Genomic DNA, 17,720 nt, shown 5'->3' on the forward strand with positions numbered 1-17,720 from the left:
ACCCTAATCAAAGCATTTAAAGCCGAGTAGCCTGCCAGGAACTACAATGGACACCTTTCTCCTATCGCATGAAGTATCAGGAAGTAAAAAAAAAAAAAGTTAAACAAAAAATAGTAATCGCAGAAATTAATGCATTTAATTTCCCAGCCGTATTTTAAATATCTAGTAAAAAATAAACAACATGTCATTGACCTACCAAACTGATTAGTCTTTTCAGGCTCAGTACAAAGCTGTATTCTTAGTTTTCCATTAGCTTGCATTTTACTCTGTTGATCCTGGCAATGACATCTGAAATGCAGACCTGTGGCCCTTCCCTTAGTATGCATTATATCATTGCAAATGGCTGCCGTTAACATCATGGTTACTTGTGTAACCTCCGTTCCCTGATGGAGGGAAAAAGACATTGTGTTGATGTAGTGACACTAGGGGTGACTCTTGGGAGCCCGAGACACCTCTGGTCTTTGATAAAAGGCCAATGAAAATTGCCGAATGGAATGCAACCTCTCATTCAGGTTTTATGCTGAGGAACCGAGACAAGGTCCGGCCATTTCAGCGGGTAGTTCATCATTGTGGCTGGAGGGACACAACATCTCGTTCCCTCCATCAGGGAATGGAGGTTACACAAGTAACCATGACATTCCCTATCTGTCACTCACTCAACGTTGTGTCGATGTAGTGACACTAGGGGTCCCTATACGAAACGCCACAACTGGCTGAACTGTGTTACGTGAACTGGCGGTGTGTGGCAGGCAGACCACTGTGTGCCTCGTAGCCAGCACACCAGGTGTACACGTAACCTCCCCAACATAATTATGAGTGTCAAACGGCCCTTTGGGGACAAGTCGACTACCCAAAAGATAGAGACAGGCTAACCCAGTCGTGGCCTCTTTTCCCCTTCTCATTTTCCACTCCCTAAAAAAGAAGGCGGATTATCCGACTGGGCCACCAGGTCTAGTTGGGGGGTGTCCCTCCCAAGGGGAGGACACCGCGGAGACCACACCTCGCCCAAAGAGAGGGGGGATATTTAAGTGGAAAAAAATGTCACATGGTCTTTCCGACCATGTGGAGAGTCTTCAAGGTAGATCCTACCCAACGGGGGAGGAGTTACTACAAACATGGAGACTGGGGCAGAGGGGCTCTGCCCAAGGAAGACGCAGTTTGCCAACAGGGAAACGAATTAGCAGAAGATATATAATCACATGGGGTTAGCCTTACAGGGAACCGCCACATGCGGAGCACCTACCCCAGAACAGGACTTTTAGTTAGCACGTGTACTGGGCCAGCAGTGAGTCTCTCTGAACACTTGACTGCCACAGGGCTCAGAGGAAGTCAACCAGGGAACAAAGTTTGTGAACACTACTGGGAATTAATGGCGCACGTCTTCAGCTCAAAAGGAGGTGGAAGGCACTATGTGCAAGCGATACACCCGGCCGGCTATCCCGGGCTTATCCGCTTGTATTGCGTGCCACTACCTGGGATGAAACCGGTTCCACCCGGAGGTTGTTGAACCTTGCAAAGGTGTTGGGTGTTGCCCAGCCTGCTGCTCTGCAAATGTCTGTTAGAGAGGCACCCCTGGCCAGGGTCCAGGAGGCCGCTACAGCCCTGGTAGAATGGGCTCGTAGCCCTACCGGGGGCGGTATGTCCTGGGTGTGGTATGCCATAGTTATGGTGTCAATGAGCCAGTGGGCAATCCTCTGCTTGGAGACAGTGCTTCCTTTCCGCTGTGCACCAAAGCAGATAAAGAGCAGCTCAGAGATCCTAAAGCTCTGCGTGCAATCCAAATAGATGCGTAAATCTATATAAATCCACAGCAATGACAGGGCTCGGTCTGCCTCCTCCTGGGGCAGCGCTTGCAGGTTCACCACCTGGTCCCTAAAAGGGGTCGTGGGAACCTACTGCACGTGGTAGACCGCTTAGGTCTTCCACGTCCCGTTCAGGGGCCAGACATGGAGATTCCAGAGGTCTGGTTGCGGGTGCCAGATGGTGCCCCGCCCATGAGAAAGAAGGCACTTCATACAAAGAGAGCGCAGACTGCCTTGGTGGTTGACATATGCTACTATTGCTGTGTTGTCTGTCTGAACTAACACGTGCTTGCCCTGGATCAACGGCCGAAACCTCCGCAGGGCGAGCAGAATTGCCAACAACTTGAGGCAGTTGATGTGCCAATGCAATCGCAGGCCTGTCCACAAGCCGGCGGCTGTGTGTCCATTGCAAACAGTGCCCCAGCCCATTTTGGAGGCGTCCGTCATGAGCACGATGCGCCTGGAGACCAGTTCTAGGGGAACACCTGCCCGTAGAAATGAGAGGTCGGTCCAAGGGCTGAAAAGACGGTGACAGACCAGCGTGATGACCACGCGATGTGTCCCACGGTGCCATGTCCATCTCAGGACTCGAGTCTGAAGCCAGTGCTGAAGCGGTCTCATATGCATCAACCCGAGTGGGGTGGCCACCACTGAGGATGCCATATGCCCCAGGAGCCTCTGAAAAAGTTTCAGTGGAACTGCTGTTTTCTGTTAGAACGTCTTCAAACAGGCCAACACCAACTGGGCGCGCTCGTTTGTGAGGCACGCTGTCAAAGAGACTGAGTCCTACTCCAAACCGAGAAAAGAGATGCTCTGAACCGGGAGGAGCTTGCTCTTTTCCCAGTTAACCCGAAGCCCTAGTCGGCTGAGGTGTGAGAGCACCAAGTCCCTTTGTGCGCACAACATGTCCCGAGAGTGAGCTAAAATTAGCCAGTCGTCGAGATAGTTGAGAATGCGAATGCCCACCTCCCTTAGCGGGGCAAGGGCTACCTCTGCGACCTTTGTGAAGATGCAAAGGGAGGACCTTGTACTGATACGCCTGACCCTCGAATGCAAACCGCAGGAAGGGTCTGTGTCGAGGAAGGATTGAGACGTGGAAGTACACGTTCTTCGGGGCTACCACCGCGAACCAATCTTGTTGCCGGATGCTCGCCAGAATGAGTTTTTGCGTCAGCATCTTGAACAGGAGTCTGTGTAAAACCCGGTTCAGTACTCGCAGGTCCAAGATTGGCCGCAACCCACCGCCTTTTTTCGGTACGATGAAGTAGGGGCTGTAAAACCCCTTCTTCATCTCAGCCAAAGGGACAGGTTCTATCGCGCCCTTCCGTAGGAGGGTAGTGATCTCCGCACGCAAGGTAGCAGCATTTTCATCCTTCACCAAGGTGAAGTGGATACCGCTGAACCTGGGTGGATGCCTGGCGAACTGAATCGCGTAGCCGAGTCGGACGGTCCGGACCAGCCATCGCGACAGATTGGAAAGCGCAAGCCACGCATCCAAGTTCCGCGCAAGGGGGACCAAAGGGACAATGTCGTTGGACGTACTGGCAGGTGGGGCCTAGTGGCGGGACGGAGCTCGAGGTGCCACACCATGTCATGGCCATGCTGAGTGTAGGGACATTGAAGCACTTACCTGGCTCCTTGTAACCACCACCAGAACAGCCTGGAACTGGGGAGGAAGAGGCCTGTCCTTGTGACCCATGGAGACTGTCACATTGGGGGCAGATTTGTGCAACAGCTGGGTGCTCAGAGGATTCTCCTCCTGGCCTTCGACCGGGGGATGGAGAGGTCTGCTTACCAGCTCCAGAGCAGCAGTTTTCGTCCTCCCTGGGTCGCCTGTCTCAAGGGCGCTTTGAAGCCTTTCACGGGTTCTTGGCACCCGCAAGACGGGTGGCGTCTGCTTCCTGTGGTGGGCTCCACGCCGGGGCCAGGCCAAAGGGGCGGGCTGTGGCGGAGCCGGTGCAGTCACCACAGGGGGACGCCCTTGGCAACGAGCAGACGGGGTGCGGGATCTTGAGCCGCACCGGGGCAGGATATGCCGGATAGCCTCCGTCTACTGCTCCATCGTCGAGAACTGCTGGGCAAAGTCCTTGACGGTGTCACCGAATAGGCCAGCCTGGGAGATGGGGGCAGCAGGGAACCGTGTCCTGTCGGCCTCACCCATCTCGACCAGGTTGAGCCAAAGGTGGCCTTGGATGGGGGCTTCGGGCACCCGCGCCAGGTGGCGGTGCTCTGCGGGCATAGGTGCACCGCGAGTGCCTTTATCCACTGGGGAATTGCCGAATAGCCCTTGGCCGCCCCACCATCGAGGGTAGTGAGGGCGGGGAAGCTGAAAAGATCGGGACCGGGCAGTAAAAAAGTGCCTCCCACAACCTTGTCAGCTCTTCATGCACTTCCGGTAAGAATGGAACAGGGGCGGGGTGTGGCTTTGAGCGGTGCCGTGAGCCCAGGAACCAATCATCGAGCTGCGAGGGTTCAGGGAAGAGCGGAGGGTTCCACTCTAGCCGACACTCGCGGCTGCCCAGGAAAGCATGTCATCATCTCCATGTCAGCCTGTGACTGGGCAATCATCCCTGAAGGGAGGAGCCCAGATGAGGCTTCCACGTCCGACTGGACGAGCCCGCTCTCCGATGCTGCACTCGAGAGCTCATCACTTTCGCGGGCTCCGAATAAGAGGTCAAACTCGCCATGAGATGAGCCGGCGGACTCATCTGGAAGCCCGATCGGGGCAGACGAGCGTGCTGGGGAATGGGACGTCCGCGGGGGGATACCCGGCGGAGGCGGTCCCATTGGGGTCCCCAAATCGCCCCCAGTGCTAGCCGTGCTGGCCTCATACCCGTGGGTAAAAGGACCGAGGCGGGGAGCCTCTGGGGTGCCTTGTTTTCTTACGAAGGTGAGCCGCGACGCTGTCTCCGCGTGAGCAGTGCCCAGACACAAAAGACAGTGATCATGACCATCAGAAGGCGAGAGATAATGAGCACAACCAGGAATAACACACAAAGGAAAGGCATCTTTAAAATGACGCAACTTTAAAAAGACGTTCCATGTGTGCCGCTCATTTAGAGAAATATACTCTTTTAGAGAAATGTACTCTTATTTCTGCCGAAGCGCCCAGGGGCATTCTCTGCAGTGCACCAGTGCAGAGGAGGGAGAAGCCGCTGAAATGCACCGTCAGATCCAGCAGAGGTAAATGAACAGTCGTGGGAATTCAGCTCAATGAGCATGACCGTTCGGCTCCGAAGAGAAAACCTGAATGAGTGGTTGCATACCAACTCCTTTTATACCCGTATGTCCAGGGGAGTGGCATGCAAACACCACTCGCCAATTTTCATTGGCCTTTTATCAAAGACCAGAGGTGTCTCGGGCTCCCAAGAGTGACCCCTATTGTCACTACATCGACACAACGTCGAGTGAGTGACAGATAGGGAACTGGCGGCTTACAGCACCTATTAATGCCTGTCCATCAATGTCTTATTTTAAGCTGTCTTTTTACTCTTGGCAAGGAATCAAATTGATTAAACATTAAAATCTAAAAGCACCAAAAAGCAAATCTTAAAGAAGTGAATATGTGTCTCATAAAGATGGCATTAGTCATTTAGAATAATGAAACGTGAGTCCATATGCATTTGCACTAACAGTAGTTCCATTTGCCTAATTACACACTGAGGATTTTAATACTGAAATGGGATGTTTTACTTTCTGATCAAGGCATGAGTAATTAAAAGTAGTGGGTCAAATGTCACCCTACAACCATTCTAGTGAAGGAATCATTTTGGGGTGTCGCATTGTGTGAACCAGTAATGGTCGAGCCATAACACATACCTTCAACCAATAATTGTGATCTTATTGCATGCTGATATTATACTTATTGCAAAATCTTGCATACTGTTGACTATTGACATAAAGTCTTCTCCAGTTTGCCGCTTGTTCTGTCCAACAACCTCCCACAGAGAAAGGAAAAGTTTGTCTGTTCAACATCAAAAGCGATCAGTTACAGTTCATTTTGTTTTTTACATGCCGTTTAGGGGGTGAATTAAATAGTTGTTACCCAAACTAAAACAAAAAAAAATTTATTCAAATAACTGCACAGCAATTTCCATCCACAACCAGCTGCACAGAACACACAAAAGAAATACATTTTTGGAAATGTGTTTATACTTTGTAATCACAATATCAGTCCATCCAAAAGTAATAAAAACAATATTATTTCACAGACATAACTCAAAAACAAAGCAGAGTACTCAATTGTGCGTGTGTATGTGAAATTTTGTTTACTTGCTCCCTAGGCACCTTAAACAAAACTCTAAAAACTTAGTTTCCAGGTGGTCTGGTCCACCTCAGACTCCCAGAAGTTGTGTAGCAACCGAGGAAGTTGGAACTTAAGCCAGATCTTGCCATTTTTGTGTATAATATGCCTCAGATGGTCAGGAAATAAACTATGGGCATGCTATTGTCATGAACAATCGAATCCCTCCATGAAATGCTGTCCCCCTTGCGTTTTTTTTTATTTTTTATTATTACATTTTGTTATTGATTCTTATAATACAGAATAAACTATATATATATATATATATATATATATATATATATATATATATATATATACAGAATCAACATTTAACCCCCATTATTGCCCTTTCCCCCTCCCAAACCACAACCCCACCCTGTCCCTCAACAAATATCCCTGTGGTCAAAGCCTGAGATACACATATAAACAAACAAACAAATAAATAAATATTTGAGGGAAAAAAAATAAATCAACAAATAAAGGAGAATAGAAAAATTCCACAAAGGATACAATTCACAATTTCAACCACAATCATGTTTCTCTCCACATGATCCTCACCAAGAGATCTCCAGAAAGGTCAAGTAGTTGTCCCATTTCTTACCATACACCGCCAATCTGCCAAGCTGTTTATATGACATCTTTTCAAATGCCGCCACCCTGCCCAATTTGGTGATCCATTCTTGAAATGAGGGAGCGACTTTTGACTTCCATCCTCTAAGAATTATTTTTCTGCCAATCATTACACTAGTTTGGACCCAGATTTTTGTATGTTCATCAGCTACTTTAATAACCACCCCATCACCCAGTATACATAGTCTGGGGCAGAATTAAATATGAGTATCTAAAACCTCAGATAAGATTCTGGACTCTCAACCAGAATTCTTGAATCTTAGTGCAGAACCACAGAGCATGGGCTATGTCTCCATCCTGCAGCTGACATCACCAGCAGGTAGGTGTGACTTTTAAACCAAGCTTAAACAATCTAGAGGGAGTCCAGTAGAAACTATGCAAAATCTTAAACTGAATAAGGCATACCCTTGCATCCTTAGACATGGTTTTAACATTTTTTTAAATTCTTTCCCACTCCCCATCCTCAAATACCAAGTTCAAATCTCTTTCCCATAACCCCTTAAGTGCTGTTAAGGCTCCATCACCAAGACTCTGAATCAACAAGGAGTAATACACTGACACTTCATGACCCTTTCCAAAGGCTGTGAGCACCACACAGAGAGTGTCTGCAGCTTTAAGGGGCTGTGTACTACCACCAAAAATAGTACAAAGTAGATGGCGCAACTGTAAATACCTGAAAAATTGAGACCTAAAATCCCAAATTGCTGTGTTATATTTTCAAATGATTTCAAAACTCCGTTTTCATGAAGGTCACCAAGTGTACCAACACCCCTCTCCATCCATTCTTTCCAGCAAAAGGGGGACTTGTTAATGCACAAATTGTTCAGCCATATGCTTGAGGAAACATTTAGGTAAGTATCAAAATTGAACAAATGGGAAACCTTTGTCCATACTGAATCTGTGAAATAACGGGATGCATTTTTACTTCTCTAGGCAATTTGATAGAAAGACACTGCAATGGTCAGATTGGGGCAAGGACCACTTGCTCAATGTTGTACCAGGGAGGGGCTCTCTCAGGTGGAATTGACCAATAGGCCAGGTGTCTGAGATAGAAAGCCATGGCAGGGCAAAATCCTTTCAGAGCAAGAGCTTCCTATTTAGACCAATTCACCCTGTAACCTGAAAATGTGGAGAAAGAATTAATAATTTTATGGAGGCTAGGCATAGATCTACTAGGGTTGGAGACAAATAATAATATATAATCTTTGTTTGCACTGCCGCTGACGGTTGCTTAAAAAGTAACTTAATCCACCCAATAAAAGTTCCCAAATCCGTAAATTTCCAAAACCTTAAAAATATAGTCCCATTCTACCTTATGTGTATATATATATATATATATATATATATATATATATACACACACATATGTATATTTGACAAAAAAAATCCCTGCTTTGTTCCCAAACTCAAAGTATGTCTGTCTTGACAAAATAGTATTGTACCTATACTTTAGCTGAGTCAACTCTCTAAGACCACTGGATGACATTCAGCACTTCAGCTCTGTTTCAGCACTTTTAATACGCTTTTTCAATTCTATGAATTCCTGTGCTTTGATCTTTTTAATGAATGAGGCATATTGTATGATCCATCCTTACGTGTCGGCCTGGTGCGCTGGCTACAAGGCACACAGTGGTCTGCCCATCACACACCACCAGTTCATGTAACACAGTTCAGCCAGTTGTGCCGTTTTTGTATAGGGACAAAAACGGCAAAAATTCTCAATTGAGCAGTCAGTGGCAGATGGAATAAGTGACTTAGATATAAAAAAAAAATCTATCCTAGAGTAAATCTTATGAACTGATGTAAAAATGGTGTAGTCCCTCCCAGATGGATTCCAAAGTCTCCAAATGTCTGTAAGACCAAGATTTTTAAACATCCTCTGTAGTGTCAATGTTGCTCTAAAGGGTCTACACACCTTTGCATCACTATGATCAAGGACTGGATCCATTAAAAGATTGAAGTCTCAACCCAAATCCAAGTTTTTCAGATTCCTGTAGAGAAAGGTGCGTTTCTTGAAGGAACACTATATAAAATTTTTTACACTTAAGAAAATATACCACCTTCTTTTTATAAGGTTCCCCAGCACATTAATATTCCATGTGGAGAGAAACATTTTTCCTATATTAAAGTGTGACATGATGACATGCAAAGAAAAATTGTGTACCCAAGACTAAATTATATAGACCACTATCCAACATTGATATAACCATATAATCCTTAAACCAGCACTACAAAACACATGGCCACCTTATGTCTTACCAAGTTTTTCAGCTTCCTGTGGAGAAAGGTGCATTTCTTGAAGGAACACTATATCAAATTTTTTATGCTTAAGAAAATATACCACCTTCCTTCTTTTTATAGGGTTTTTATTGTCATGTCTGTAAGACCAAGATTTTAAAAAATCCTCTGTAGTGTCAGTGTTGCTCTAAAGGGTCTACACACCTTTGCATCACTATGATCAAGGACTGGATCCATTAAAAGATTGACATCTCAACCCAAATCCATATCACTGACATGCCCTCGTCGGGCTCTCCACCTCCTACCATTCTCCACTCCCGATCACCAGAGTTCTCACCTGCAATCAATAAACAGCTCATTACTAACAAAATGTGGAAAGTGAGCGCGTGAATACTTTCCGGATGCACTGTATATATATATATATATATATATATATATATATATATATATATATATATATATATATATATACAGTGCATCCGGAAAGTATTCACGGCGCTTCACTTTTTCCACATTTTGTTATGTTACAGCCTTATTCCAAAATGGATTAAATTAATTATTTTCCTCAAAATTCTACAAACAATACCCCATAATGACAACGTGAAAGAAGTTTGTTTGAAATATTTGCAGATTTATTAAAAATAAAAAACGAAAAACAAATCACATGTGCATAAGTATTCACAGCCTTTGCTCAATACTTTGTTGAAACACCTTTGGCACCAATTATAGCCTCAAGTCTTTTGGAATATGATGCTACAAGCTTGGCACACCTATTTTTGGGCAGTTTCTACCATTCTTCTTTGCAGGACCTCTCAAGCTCCATCAGGTTGGATGGGGAGCGTCGGTGCACAGCCATTTTCAGATCTCTCCAGAGATGTTCAATCGGGTTCAAGTCTGGGCTCTAGCTGGGCCACTCAAGGACATTCACAGAGTTGTCCCGGAGCCACACCTTTGTTATCTTGGCTGTGCGCTTAGGGTCGTTGTCCTGTTGGAAGATGAACCTTCGCCCCAGTCTGAGGTCCAGAGCGCTCTGGAGCAGGTTATCATCAAGGATGTCTCTGTACATTGCTGCATTCATCTTTCCCTCGATCCTGACTAGTCTCCCAGTTCCTGCCGCTGAAAAACATCCCCACAGCATGATGCTGCCACCACCATGCTTCACTGTAGGGATGGTATTGGCCAGGTGATGAGCGGTGCCTGGTTTCCTCCAGACATGACGTTTGCCATTCATGCCAAAGAGTTCAATCTTTGTTTCTCATGGTCTGAGAATCCATCAGGTGCCTTTTGGCAAACTCCAGGTGGGCTGTCATGTGCCTTTTACTGAGGAGTGGCTTCTGTCTGGCCACTCTACCATACAGGCCTGATTGGTGGAGTGCTGCAGAGATGGTTGTTCTTCTGGAAGGTTCTCCTCTTTCCACAGAGAAATGCTGGAGCTCTGTCAGAGTGACCATCGGGTTCTTGGTCACCTCCCTGACTAAGGTCCTTCTCCCCTGATCGCTCAGTTTGGCCGGGCGGCCAGCTCTAGGAAGAGTCCTGGTGGTTCCAAACTTCTTCCATTTACGGATGATGGAGTCCACTGTGCTAATTGGGACCTTCAATGCTGCAGAAATTTTTCTGTACCCTTCCCCATATCTATGCCTCGATACAATCCTGTCTCAGAGGTCTACAGACAATTCCTTGGACTTCATGGCTTGGTTTGTGCTCTGACATGCACTGTTAACTGTGGGACCTTACATAGACAGGTGTGTGCCTTTCCAAATCATGTCCAATCAACTGAATTTACCACAGGTGGACTCCAATCAAGTTGTAGAAACATCTCAAGGATGATCAGTGGAAACAGGATGCACCTGAGCTCAATTTTGAGTGTCATGGCAAAGGCTGTGAATACTTATGTACATGTGATTTTGTTTTGTTTTTTATTTTTAATAAATTAGCAAAGATTTCAAACAAACTTCTTTCATGTTGAGATTTTAACACACACACACACACACACACACACGCACACACACACACACACACACACATACAGTGCATTCAGAAAGTATTCAGTCCCCATCATCTTATGTTGCAGACGTATGCTAAAATGCTTTAAATTATAATTTTTTTCACATCAATCTACACTTCATATCCCATAATGACAATGCAAAAATCTGATTTTTCATAACTTTGCAAATTTATTAAAAAGAAAAAAACTGAAATCACATTGACATAAGTATTCAGACCCTTAACTCATTATTTAGTTGAAGCACCTTTGGCAGCGATTACAGCCTCAAGTTTTTTTGGGGTATGATGTGACAAGCTTTGCACACCTGGATTTGTGGATTTTCTGCCATTCTTCTCTGCAAATCCTCTCAAGCTCTGTCAAGTTGGATGGGGACTGTTGGTGCAAAATGACTGACAGCCATTTTCTGGTCTCTCCAGAGATGTTCGATTGGGCTCAAGTCCGGGCTCTGGCTGGGCCACTCAAGGACATTCACAGAGTTGTCCTTAAGCTACTCTTGCGTTGTCTTGGTTGTGTGCTTAGGGTCATTGTCCTGTTGGTAGGTGAACCTTCAGCCAAGTCTGAGGTCCAGAGCGCTCCAGACTAGGTTTTCATTAAGGATATCGTCCTGGTTACTTGCGTAACCTAAGTTCCCTGATGGAGGGAATGAGACATTGTGTCGATGTAGTGACACTAAGGGTCACTCTTGGGAGCCCGAGACACCTCTGGTCTTTGATAAAAGGCCAATAAAAATTGGCAAGTGGTATTTGCATACAGGTATAAAAGGAGCTGGTATGCAACCACTCATTCAGGTTTTATGCTGAGGAGCCAAGACAAGGTCCTGGCTATTTTAGCGGGTAGTTCAGCGTTGTGGCAGGAGGGACACAACGTCTCATTCCCTCCATCACGGAACGGAGGTTATGCAAGTAATCAGGACGTTCCCTATCTGTCACTCACTCGACGTTTTGTCGATGTAGTGACACTAGGGGTCCCTATACAAAAACGGCACAACTGGCTGAACTGTGTTACATGAACTGGTGGTGTGTGATGGGCAGACCACTGTGTGCCTTGTAGCCAGCGCACCAGGCCGACACGTAACCTCCCCCAACACAGTTATGAGTGTCGAATGGCCCTTTGGGGACAAGTCGACTACCCAAAAGATAGTGTTGGGCCTCATGTATTCAGATAGAAGACAAAGGCAGGCCTAACACAGTCGTAAAACCTAACTGAGGCCCACACACACCGTCATAAATCTTACTGATAAAAACCGCACCAAAATCAAACAAAGGGAGTCCAAAACAGACTATAATCCCATGAAGCCTTGCTCACTAAAGGATCGAACTCTCAACTCCTATTGGATGAGGCACACAACAGAACGCCCCTCAACCATGATGTCATAGGGAGTACAAATAACTCTGAGTTCCCTCCGGGATTTGCTTCCAGCAACTCCCCCGCCGTTGAGGGTAGTGAGGGTGGGGGAGCTGAAAGATTGGGACCGGGCAGTAAAAGGTGCCTCCCACGATCTTGTCAGCTCCTCATGCACTTCCGGGCAGAAAGGGACTGGAGCGGGGCGTGGCTGCTTTGAGCAGCGCCGCGAGCCCAGGAACCAATCATCGAGCCGCGAGGGTTTAGGGCAGAGTGAAGGGCTCCACTCTAGCCCGATGCTCGTGGCTGCCCGGGAAAGCATGTCTGTCATTTGTGCAACAGCCTGTGACTGGGCAACCACACCCGAGGGGGGCCCAGCTGAGGCTTCTGCGTCCGATTGGACGAGCCCACTCTCTGATGCTGCGCTCGAGAGCCCATCAGCTTCGTGGGCTCTGAACAAGAGGTCGAACTCACCGGGAGACGAGCCGGCGGACTCATCCAGAAGCCCGATCGGGGCAGACAAGCGTGCTGGGGAATGGGAGGTACGTGGGGGGATACCCGGCAGAGGTGGTCCCATTGGGGACCCCAAATCGCCCCCAGTGCTAGCCGCGCTTCATACCCATAGGTAGAAGGGCCGAGGCGGGGAGCCCCTGGCGTGGCTTGCTTTCCGCAACATTGCCATGGTCATGTTCTCGCTGTGAGTATATGATCCATCCACGAATGCTGCCTCCGTGTGAGTCGCGCCCAGATATGAAAGACAGCGATCGTGACCGTCAGGATTTGAGAGGTAACGACCGCAACCAGGAATAAAACACAATCGGAAAGGCATCTTTAAAAAGATGCGTCTTTAAAAAGACGTTCCATGTGTGCCTCTCTTTTAGAGAAATATACTCTTTTAGAAAAATATACTCTCTTTTTTCTGCCGAAGCGCCCAGGGGCATTCTCTGCAGTCTACCAGTGCAAAGGAGGGAGAAGCTGCTGAAATGCACCGTCAGATCCAGCAGAGGTGAATGAACAGTCAGCTCAGTAAACATCGACCATTCAGCTCGGAAGAGAAAATCTTAATGAGTGGTTGCATACCAGCTCCTTTTATACCCGTATGTCCGAGGGAGTGGTATGCAAATACCACTTGCCAATTTTCATTGGCCTTTTATCAAAGACCAGAGGTGTCTCGGGCTCCCAAGAGTGACCCCTAGTGTCACTACATCGACACAACGTTGAGTGAGTGACAGATAGGGAACTCTGGATTTTGCTGCGTTCAGCTTTCCATCCACCCTGACCAGTCCCCCAGTCCCTGCCTCTGGAAAACACCACCACATCATGATGCTACCACCACCATGCTTCACCATTGGGATAGTATTGCACAGGTGATGAGTGGTGCCTGGTTTCCTCCAGACATGACGTGTGGAATTTAGGCCAAACAGTTCAATCTTTGTTTCATCAGACCAGAGAATCTTGTTTCTCTGTATTTCAGTTTTTTATTTTCTATACATTTACAAATTACCAAAAATCTAGTTTTTGCTTTGTCATTATGGGGTATGGAGTGTAGATTGATGTGAAAATAATAATAATTTAAAGCATTTTAGCATAAGGCTGCAACATAACAAAATGTGAAAACAATTAAGGGGTCTGAATACTTTCTGATTGCACTGTATAAACACAGCTCTGAAAAAAATTAAGAGACCACTGCAAAATTATCAGTTTTTCTGGATTTACTATATATAGGTATGTGTTTGAGTAAAATTAAAATGTTTGTTTTATTCTATAAAGTACTGACAACATTTCTCCCAAATTCCAAATAAAAATATTATAATTTAGAGCATTTATTTTCAGAAAATGACAACTGGTCAAAATAACAAAAAGGTGCAGTGTTTTCAGACCTCGAATAATGCGAAGAAAACAAGTTCATATTCATTTTTAAAAAACACAATTCTAATGTTTTAACTTAGGAATAACCCTGATTTTCAAACAGAGCTTTCATGTGTCTCTCCACCAGTCTTTTACATTGCTGTTTGTTGACTTTATGCCACTCCTGGCACAGAAATTCAAGCAGCTCGGCTTTGTTTGATAGCTTGTGGCCATCCATCTTCCTCTTGATCACATTCCAAAAGTTTTCAATGGGGTTCAGGTCTGAAAACTGGGCTGGCCATGACAGGGTCATGATCCTGTGGTCCTCCATCCACACCTTGATTGACCTGGCTGTGGTGGTATCTGCCCGATTCCAGACTTGCTGAAGCAGCCCCAGACCCTCAGATTGGAAATGGCAATTTCAACTAGATCTTGCCATTTCTCTGTGCACTAATCATCAGACGGTTAGTCAACTGACATTCGAGTCAACCACTACTTGCATTTGCGCAGACATTTAGACTTGGAAAAAGTGCCAAAATAACATGTTTAAAAACTCTCTGAATATGCAATCATAATGTACACTACAAAATGCAATTTGTTTTTTTTATTGAATAAAACAAACATGGTGTTTGACGTCACAATCTGCTTCTTGCTGCACCATCTTTGTTCTTTTAATTGTGGTATTCTGACTATGCAAAACATTTTGTTATGATAAAATACACTGCAATTACATTCGCTCACCCATGTGTATTCGGTTTAAACAGAGTTGAATTATGTCTCCATTACAATGTTATTTATAGTGGCTAGCACAAGGCCAGCACTTGAATGTGAAGGATAAATTGCTTGTACACAGTGGGCCTGTAAAGGACTGCTGACCCTCTTGTGTTTGCACTGTTGCTGCAGTACACTTTCTCTCAAGCAATTTGATTAATCTCTGTTGGCTGCCATTTCATTTGCAGAAATCTCTCTGAATGTGCTTCAAATACATTCTTCATCTGTAATATTAAAGGCAATTTCCACAAATATGGTGCAAAATAGGGCCTGCAACTCAATGTCAAAATTATGACATTGTTTTTGCTGGATGCTTTAAAAAAGTATTGGGGCACCAAATTGTGCCCCATTTATGGAAAGTTCCATCAAGACATCTTTGTCAGGTTTGCTGAATTAATGTTGTTTGCAATTAAAACACTAGCACTGGCATAAAGTAAGATGAAAATGTAGCATAAATTAGAACCAGATTACTTCTGAAGTTTCTCTATAACAATTAGTTGAAAATGTGAGGAATATGTAATTCACCTGAAGAATAGAGTAATGTGTCAATCAGTATCAGAAGAATCTGTTAACAAAGCCACACTTACAGTATTGCAAAGATGTGCCAAAGGACCCTAACATTCCCTGCTCTTCCCTACTGAAAAAATTCAACTACCAGAAGAAATGATGCAAAAAAAAATGAAATAAAAAAACTCTATGGCTTGTTTGACAAAATGTGAATTTAACATAATTGACGTGGTAATTGGGGTACATACTTGACTGGTCTCGTGTTTATTCGGTCATGCCTGACTGAGCTAATTTATGTAATTTTAAAAAAAGAAAAGAAAAGAAAAAAAGAAAAGAGGGCCACAGGAATTATCCATTGCCTTTAGCTGTTTGATGTGTAATTACTGTAAGTTTTACAGGTATCTCACGCTGAGGATCTTTCAGTTAAATCAGACAATGTCTTGTATGGACAAATTAGACTAAGTTGAGCCAGCTGCTTTCATTTACGTTGTCATAGTACTTATTGATGATACATCATGATGGCTCCGCGGATGGCCGCCTCGGTGTGGAGCGCTTCTATTGTTTTGTTGTTTTTGTTTGTTTGTCCTGTGTTTAGTAATCTTTTTCCAGTCAGTTTTACTAGAGACAAACTGCTGAACATTCGACAGCATATACCAGTCAATCTTTTCCTGGATTTTGAATATTTGGACGTTTTGTTTGACATTTTAGTCGGCGCGCTGGTATAGCTCCGTCGGCGGTGCTTTTGAACAACGCTGCCGAGCATTCATCTAGCGAATCTCCGCTCTCTCCCTAACAAAACGGACGAACTACATCTCCTCACCCACACAGACAAGAACTTTTCAAACTCTGCTGCCTTGTGATTCACAGAAACCAGGCTGAGTGAAGCCATTCCGGACAGCATGTTACATCTGCCGGGCTTTCAGCTGTTCAGTGCGGATCGCATCGAGGAGTTAATGGGGAAAACGTCATGGTTACTTGTGTAACCTCTGTTCTCTGATGGAGGGAACGAGATGTTGTGTCGATGTAGTGACACTAGGGGTCACTCTTGGGAGCCCGAGACACCTCTGGTCTTTGATAAAAGGCCAATGAAAATTGGCGAGTGGTATTTATACAGACATACGGGTATAAAAGGAGCTGGTATGCAACCACTCATTCAGGTTTTATGCTGAGGAGCCAAGACAAGGTCCGGCCATTTCAGTGGGTAGTTCAGCGTTGTGGCAGGAGGGACACAACGTCTCGTTCCCTCCATCAGGGAGCGGAGCTTACATAAGTAACCATGACTTCCCTATCTGTCACTCACTCGACGTTGTGTCGATGTAGTGACACTAGGGGTCCCTATACGAAACGCCAAAACTGGCTGAACTGTGTTACGTGAACTGGCGGTGTGTGGTGGGCAGACCACTGTGTGCCTCATAGCCAGCGCACCAGGTCGACACGTAACCTCCCCCAACATAGTTATGAGTGTCGAACGGCCCTTTGGGGACAAGTCGACTACCCAAAAGATAGAGACAGGTTAACCCAGTCGTGGCCTCTTTTCCCCTTCTTTTTTTCCACTCCCTAAAAAAGAAGGGGGATTATCTGACTGGGCCTCCAGGTCTAGTTGGGGGGTGTCCCTCCCAAGGGGAAGACACCGCAGAGACCACACCTCGCCCAAAGAGAGGGGGGATATTTAAGAGGAAAAATACGTCACATGGTCTTTCCAACCATGTGGAGAGTCTTCAAGGTAGATCCTACCCAATGGGGGAGGAGTTACTACAAACATGGAGACTGGGGCAGAGGGGCTCTGCCCAAGGAAGACGCAATTTGCCAACAGGGAAACTAATTAGCGGAAGATATATATGGCATGGGCTTAGCCTTACAGGGAACCGCCACATGCGGAGCACCTACCCCAGAACAGGACTCTTAGTTAGCACGTGTACTGGGCCGGCAATGAGTCTCTCCAAAAACTCGACTGCCACAGGGCTCGGAGGAAGTCAACCAGGGAACAATGTTTGTGAACACTACTGGGAATTAATGGCGCACGTCTTCAGCTCAAAAGGAGGTGGAAGGCGCTATGTGCAAGCGATACACCAGGCCGGCTATCCCGGGATTATCCGCTTGTATTGTGTGCCACTACCTGGGACGAAACCGGTTCCACCCGGAGGTTGTAGAACCTTGCAAAGGTGTTGGGTGTCGCCCAGCCTGCTGCTCTGCAAATGTCTGTTAGAGAGGCACCCCTGGCCAGGGCCCAGGTGAATGGGCTCGTAGCCCAACCGGGGGCGGCATGTCCTGGGCGTGATATGCCATAGTTATG

Source organism: Myxocyprinus asiaticus, chromosome 5, assembly GCF_019703515.2.
Source record: "Myxocyprinus asiaticus isolate MX2 ecotype Aquarium Trade chromosome 5, UBuf_Myxa_2, whole genome shotgun sequence".
Lineage (NCBI taxonomy): Eukaryota > Metazoa > Chordata > Actinopteri > Cypriniformes > Catostomidae > Myxocyprinus > Myxocyprinus asiaticus.